Genomic DNA, 8,462 nt, shown 5'->3' on the forward strand with positions numbered 1-8,462 from the left:
TTTTTTTTTTTTTTTTAGGTGGAGTTTTACTCTTGTTGCCCAGGCTGGAGTACAATGGCATGATCACAGCTCACTGCAACCTCCACCTCCTGGGTTCAAGCGATTCTCCTGCCTCGACCTCCTGAGTAGCTGGGATTACAGGTGTGCGCCACCACGCCTCGCTAATTTTGTATTTTTAGTAGAGACAGGGGTTCTCCATGTTGGTCAGGCTGGTCTCGAACTCCCGACCTCAGGTGATCTGCCTGCCTCAGCCTCCCAAAGTGCTGGGATTGCAGGTGTGAGCCACCACACCCGGCTGATTTTATTTTTTATAGAGACAGGGTCTCACTCTATTACCTAGGCTGGTCGAAAACGGCTCAAGCCGTTCTCCAGTCTCAGTCTCCCGAGTAGCTGGGACTATGGGCGCCCCACCTCATGCTTTTATAAACAAAGTTTTATTGGAACATAGCTCATTTGTTTACATATTGTCTACGACTGCTATCCTCTTACAAGAGTTGACTAGCTGTGACAGAACGTATGGGCAAAACCTGAAGCATTTACTATCTGGCACTTCACAGAAAAAGTTTGCCAACCCCTAGTCAATACTTTATAAGCAAAGATAAGATGTAAGTGTTAGCAATGTTCTAAAAGGCTCGATCATATTGTACACAAAGTACAGTGCTTTCAACAAAAACAAAAGCTTTCTAACAACCTTAAAACTCTAGAGTGGGAACAGTCCTTACCAGTCATCTACCTTCTGTTTCTGAATTCTGAGTTGAGCCCAGCATTAGTAAATGCCTCATTACTCTAAGTCCCATTTAGAAATAAATACACTCAGGATAGTAGAAGTATTTATTGCTCGCAGAACTGTCTGATAATAAAGAAATTGCCCCATCACTCAAACAGCAATAGAAGATTTATCGATTTCCTATGCAAAGTATTCTACTTAGACCTAAACAAACTAGGGGAAGAAAGCACAACTTCAACATAAAAGACAGATGGGATGGTAGGAGTGGTGTGACCCTTTCTTCATTTACGCTCTCAAACAAGTAAAACTTAGATATAGAGAGGTCCCTCATCCCCAAATGTGCAATCTGGGGCATGTGCTTATTAACAACATAGAATGTGGCACTGCATTGCTTACAATGAAGGACGCAGTATAACTTTACCCAAAATCTAATTCATCACCCTTTTCCCTTTAACAATCAGCCTCATTTCCTCTGTTGTCCATCTGTGAATGTCACCACCAAGACTAGAAGCTTCCATCACCACCCTCCTCCCAGCCGCCACCACATAAACGTAATACATATCTGAGTCCTTACACCAAATGCCTTCCTCTCCTTCTATTGCAGCTGCCTTCTTGCTGTAGCTAAGGGTCTCATGCTCTCTGGATGGACTGGCTATCTTTTTTGTTTTTTTTTCTTTTCTTTTTTGAAACAGAGTCTCACTCCATCACGCAGGCTAGAGTGCAGTGGCACGATCTCGGCTCACTGCAACCTTCACCTCCCAGGTTGAAGCAATTCTCGTGCCTCAGTCTCCTGAGTAGCTGAAATTAGAGGCACACGTCACCACACCCAGCTAATTTTTGTATTTTTAGTAGAGACAGGGTTTCAGCATGTTGGCCAGGCTGGTCTCAAACTCCTGACCTCAAGTGATCCGCCAGCCTCGGCCTCTCAAAGTGATAGGATTACAGGCACGAGCCAGCGCGCCCGGCCTAGATGTCTTCCTTTTTTTTTTCTTTAGCCTAACTAGGGTCTTGGGGTATCAGTGTCTCCCACTCCATTTCCTGCTGCTCATCTTCCAGGACTGTGTCTAGTTTCCATTTACACACCTCTGTGGCTCCTCCCTGGTTACCAAATTCAGGATAATTCTTGACTCTGTCAATTTAAGGAGCAGCAGATAAGCCTTATTAACTTACTATTGATGCTTTGGACCCATCAGCATCCGCTAAGACCTGCTGGAAAGCTTCAGGCAATGCACAGAACGCAGCAGCTCACCAGGACTGACCCTCACCCTGGGCCCGCTGGTGTGCACTCCACCAGCACTAACTCGTCATGTCTGCCATCAAAAAATTTGGCAGGTCGACTGTGCCAACAAGGTCCTGGAGACCAGGAGGGCTCAAGCATTGGCCAGAGTTCTGTGGGTAGGAAGCGGTGGGGCAGGAACTCAAATCAAGGCAGTGACTGCAGAGCTCACACTCCACCCCACCTCCCTCTGCCTCTGCTGCCTCTGAATTCCTTAATACTTTGTATTCCTCTGAAATGACTTTTTGAAAATTAAACCTAGAATTACATTTATATACTTCCCTTCTAAAATTGAAAACCCCTGGAGGGTAGTGGTCTAGTTTTATTATTAATCTGTAAACCTCCCCAAATACCCAACCTGGTACCCAGCTGGAACTAAATGAAGAACAAAGGGGTAGTCCCTCCTCCAGGAAGTATAATGGAAGAATGAAAAAGAAAAGATCGCCCAGAAAATCCATCAACAGAATACCCCCATGGGGTCTTTCTTTGTGGTCTGTTTATACCCCAACATATATTCACCAAGACTTCCTGAAAATAATTTTGAAGAAACAAAGACCATGAAAAATTAGCTGCCAGATTTGGAATGGTGTGTTTCTGTGGAGGAGGGGTAGGAACTAAAGGAATGGCCACATAGAGCGACCAGATTTCCTAAGGAGGGTAATTCATTTTACTCCAAAAGTGGGGTAAAGCAGTGGTTCTCAGTCTGGCTGTGCATTAAAATCGCCTGGGGAAGTTTTAAAAATCGCCATCCCCAAGTCAACTAAATCCAGCTCCAGGGGAGGGCCCAGGCATGTGTGTTTTCTGAAGTAAGAAGAGCTGGAGTGAAGGGACCCGCATTGGAATTCTGACTCCACTAATTACTAATAACATGACCTTGGGCAAGATACTGCCGCCATGCATCCTTTTTCTTCAGCCCAGAACAATCCCTTACTAGCTATGTGACCTTGCAGCTCAGTTTCCTTTTGTGTAAAATGGAAATCATAATAGTACTTAACCCTCTTAGGGTTATTTTAAGCACTAAATAAGGATACATCAAAGTTCTTAGAACAGGGCCCAGGACATAGAAAGCACTAAATCACCGTTAGCTACTTTTATCATCAAAGGTACAGTGAGTTTACAATACTTGCCTCCCAAGCTGAGGACTAAATACAAAGTACTTGATATAAAAAGTACCTAATAAATGGCACTCTCTTACCCATCCATACATTTCACTCACAATTATCTCTGAATATGTGATCTAACCTGAGGGCCCTCAGGATACAGAAACCTAATTCCCCAACACTCCCTTGGGGTTGCCAGATAAAATACAGAGCATACTTAACATGAAAAATATCTACTATTTATCTGAAATTGAAATTTAACTGGATGCCCTATAGTTCTCTTTGCTAAATCCGGCAACCCTACATTCACCTGTCACCTACATTTAGGCTAAAAGTGAAGTGGGAGGCAGAGTCCAGTCCATGGAAGCACCACAATCAATCGATCTATCAATCAAAACCTAGCATGGTGGTGCATGCCTGTAATCCCAGCTACCTGGGAGGCTGGAGAATTTCTTGAACCTGGGAGGCAGAGGTTGCAGTGAGCAGAGATCGTGCCACTACACTCCGGCCTGGACAACATAACAAGAATTCATATTTAAAAAAAAAACAAAAATCAGTACCTGAGATCTCCCTAGCTTTGCTCCCTGGAAGCCATAAGACATCTTACTACAATTCATAAGCAGCTCTCCAGCTTTTCTACATAGGGCGAGTCAATGCACTGTTCAGATGAACAAAACATAGGAGGAACCTACTCAAAGGCAAAGGAGGGCAAGAAGAGAGAAAGCTTTCCTAAAGTGACCTTCCCATTTTGCAGTCACTTATCAAATACCTAAATCAAGTGAACAGGAAGATTTCAACAGAAACCTTTGCCTTCTGGTGGAACACACACTCCAACCATGCCATAAGGCAAAAGCTTGGCTATAAATTATTTAGCCCTATGAAAGATGAATACCAAAACCCAAAGCCATGTTATGGGCTTCAAGAGTCCTATGCCAGATAGGTCTCTAAGGTATCACCTATTTATTTGTTGTTGTTGTTGTTGTTATCAATTTTATCTTAACCCTCCCTTTCCAAAACAGCTAAGTTTATTCTACCCTTTCAAATCAATGTTTTTCCCATTAGAAGAAAGGCAGAAATAACAGACCCTTTAGAAAAATAACATTCCAGAAACCTATTTTAGAGGGTATTTATTTTGCATTCCCAGAACAAGCTCCCTGGAGAAATGTTAAGTTTTGAACTATGTCTACTATAATATTGGTATATGTGTAAAAAACTAAAGATTAAAAACACAGAAGTTAAGAAGCCTTAACAGCCAATGAGTCAGCCAGGTCTATAAGAGTGGAATTAAATTAGCACTAGATTGTTCATTGATTATCACAAACACTGAAAGCTCTGCTGCAAAGACATGTTTTCCAGTTCACTTGGTTAATCCCTTCTGAACAAGGATCCAAGGAATGAATATGATTTATCCAATGGCAAGCTACACAAATTAATCACACCCAAGCACCATGCTGACAGCCAAACACAATCTATAAAATTCCAGACTACCGTCATAAGCCAATAACAAGAACTAAAGCTCTGATACCCACTCCCCCCAGAAGAAATCCCAAATTATAAAAGGTTTGAAATGACACTCCCACATCCATTTACAGCCAACTAATTCAGACTTGTAGATCACATAAAAATACTTCTAAAAGAAAAAAAAAAAAAAGTTAGGTAGAAGCTAATTTTTTCTTTATATATATTTCAACAGCTACAATAAATAAGCTGATTTTTTAACAGCAAGAAAAGTAAAAAGGCAAATAGGCATATCATTCATGGATTTGTGCAAAATTCACATTAAAACCCACACTGTAATAATAAGCACATAGCATCAGCATAATCTCCAGTTTACTTAGGTTTGCTACCACATATATTAGTAACCTAAATGTAACCTATAAGTGGGTTTGTTGGTTTTTTTCCTACAAACAGCAGAAACTAACTCATTTTCCTGAATAAGCAGCAGATTCAGACAGCAACCCACAGAACCCAGAATTTGTTGGCAAAGCTCCGACTTTGCAAGGTGGCTAATAACACATGGAAAAGAGACAGCACAAAGGGAAAGGGGGCCAGGAGGACAAGAAATGCTCCATTCATGATGCCCCGCATCCCTGGCACGGTCTATCTGAATGCTGCTCTTATGAGGCTGCCAGCTTTGAAAGTAAAAAAGAGAAAAAAAATATGTGTAACTTAAGTCGGAAAGAAGGGAGTTCTCTGTTTGCTGTTCTTGCTAAGAGACTAAAGAAGACATTGCCAATAAACCTTCATCTTCATGCAGGGAAGCTTTTTCTTTCTTTCTGGCCAAGGGAAGGTGCAGTTTAGAAAGCAACCACATCAGCTTAACAAGAAGTGTGTTAATGGGGAAAAACCACAGTTCTGAAGCTGGCGAAGGCAGCCCCATGACCGCCAGGGCTCCCTCGCTGACTGTGTCGGAGGCACAGGCTGCCCAGGGCTCAGAATGTCACCTGCGAACCCCTCCAGCAGAAGTCGCTGCTCTATGTTACCCTCACGGAGCAATTTCTCTGAAGTTCCCCCAAACGATGATTGCCTGGTGTGTCTTTCTTTTATTCAAGGTCAAGACCAATTCTATATACCCATTCACCTTAAGGTAAAATGACATTTCACAGGGCTAAACGCCACCCGCTTATGGAGGAAAAGACACTAAATAAAGGAAAGTGGAGAGGGAGACATGAGTTTCTGTCTCCCCAGCTATTGTCAGACTCGCAAAAGGTATTTTTTGTTCCAGTTGTGTGTGAACAGAGGACCTGAGGTAAGACAATGAACTTGAAACATTGGTAACAGGGAGACGGAAAGATGCCAGCACTGGCTGAATATCTGTGAGGTATTTGGCCGCACGCTATACACGTATAGATGCTTTACATTCATTATCTCATTTCATCCTCACCTTTACATTCATTATCTCATTTCGTCCTCACCTTATTCTTCTAAGGTAGAATAATGTGTAATGGTTGTAGCTCTGAGGAAACCAAGACATAACAAGGACTCTGTACTGCCTGATTCTAAAGGCTGTGCTCTTTCTGTTACTGATGGTTATTCATTTCCGATCTGCCTCCCACCAGGCGTTGGCAAACTTTTCTGTGTAAAGTCAGAGAGTAAACGTTTTGGGTTTTACAAGCCATATGATCTCTCTTGCAAGTACTGAGTTCTGCCATTGTAGCAGGAGAGTGGCCAGAGACAGGAAGTAAATGAATGAGTGTGGCTGGGTTCCAATAAAACTTTATTTATGAACACTGACATTTGATTTTCATATAATTTTCACATGTCATAGAGTACTATTCTTCTTTTGAATTTTTTTAACAGTTTAAAAATGTGAAAGCCATTCTTAGCCCACAGGCTCTAATTTGCCACACTAGGTCTACATCATCCATAAATAACATCTTGATTAATCTTGGAGGGAACTAAAGAAGAAGAAAGATGATATTGCTCTAAGAATTAGAAGGGAAAATGGCGGGGGGCGGGGGGAGGGCATTCAGGGAGGTGTTCTGTGCTACTTAGTGTTTTTTAAATCCTCATTCCCACTTCATTATAGGACATAAGTTTTCTCCATCACACCTGACAGAAAGAATGGGAAAAAAAAGAATCCCTGCTATTAACATCAGCAGAGAAGGTATAATCTACACACACAAATATAGTGATGTTTTGGCCAGTAGTGGCTCATGTCTATAATCCCAGCACTTTGGGAAGCCGAGGTGGGTGGATCACTTGAGTCCAGGAGTTTGAGACCAGCCTGGCCAACACGGCAAAACTCCATCTCTACCAAAATTACAAAAAATTGATAGGGCATAGTGGCACGCCTATGTAGGCCCAGCTAATCGGGAGGCTAAGAGGTGGCTGGATCACAGGAGCCCAGAGGTCGAGGCTACAGTGAGCCACGATGGTGCCACTGCATACCAGCCTGGGTGACAGAGCAAGATCTTATCTCAAAACAACAACAACAACAACAAAAGGAATGTTTTGAGTAAATTCAGTTTACATATTAGCATATGATTTTGAAATTTATCCTTTTATTCTCTCTATAAAACATCCTATAAATTCAGTTTGCATCGTTGCCTTTCAGTTAAACAAAAACTGAAGAAAGCCAGTTAAAAAAAAAATCACAAAAGTTGAAGAAGAATTGATGGGCCAGGGAAAACACAAAGTAAAGAGAAGGTCCTGGCAACCCTGGCCAGGGATCTCTGAGACACAGGAACGTCTTTCCAAGCTGTCAATGACAGACTGATTTACTAATTTTAGAGAATGGAAGTACAGAGTTAACTTACCAACTAATCAATGTGTTTTCTCCCTTGACTGTTTCCAAACACAGAGTGCTGGCCAGTTGCTTCAGGTAAACCCAGTCAGCTATAAACACTATACTAACAATATCAGTAAGATCAAGCATGCACTAAATTGCTCCTGAAAATATACTGTCTCTTCTGGCTTTATTTCCCCACTTGGCTGGCCTACTGTTTTCTGCTATACATCCCCAGCATAAAGCATAATCTCATTTTGAAGTCAGGTGTGGCCTCGCTACTGGCCTTTGGAAAGGGGGTTACCAAACGGCATGCTTCCTAAAAAGTAAAAGTAGGCAAGGGTATGGGAGTGTGTCTGAGTATCAAAGACAGCTTTGAGGGTAACAGATGAATTAGACTTAGAAGCTGGGAGTCTTTGCCCTCTTCACGTCCTTTTACATTAAGGTCATCATGTCGACTAAACCTTAGCATTTTCCAATCTTTAATAAATGGGAAGGGGAGCTGCATGCAAACATGATTAAAACAACCTCCTAGAACTCAGAGGTGAAGGCACCATAAAACATTGCCCAGTAGGCAATATGATAGATTTTTATCTTTTGTCAATCAACTTGAAATATTTAGGAAAGATTGTCAAAAATTTCCTAAAACATTTCCTCATAATACTTACAGTTGGATTTTTAAAATCTCTGTACTCTTTTATTTCAATGAATAGGCCTGGATGACAAAATATGGATAAACATTTTGTTTTTATTTCAGTGTCTGTTATTCTATTCTAGTTTTGTTTTATGGTTACTTGTATTTCTATCATTTTTCTCATTCCAGTCCTAACCCCAGTACATTTAACAAGAATGCCAAATGAACCTGAACTGCTGGAAGGATTTTACATACTTGTAAGACAACTGGGCTAATGTGGGCATTATAGTCACAGAATGATACGCGCAAGGCCATAGAAGAAGCTCCAAATTTAAGAGGGAAAAAAACAAACAAATGAAAAACTTTAAACGCCATTTAATAGCCACCTCTTCAAAACCAGTACTAGTCCAAATGATTCTTGCTTTGTTTTGAAATATTTCCAGTGATGTTCCAAAGCACCGTAGATTCATTAAATCAGGTGAGTAAGGGAAGTTAAT

This window comes from Mandrillus leucophaeus, unplaced genomic scaffold, assembly GCF_000951045.1.
Source record: "Mandrillus leucophaeus isolate KB7577 unplaced genomic scaffold, Mleu.le_1.0 Scaffold133, whole genome shotgun sequence".
Taxonomy (NCBI): domain Eukaryota; kingdom Metazoa; phylum Chordata; class Mammalia; order Primates; family Cercopithecidae; genus Mandrillus; species Mandrillus leucophaeus.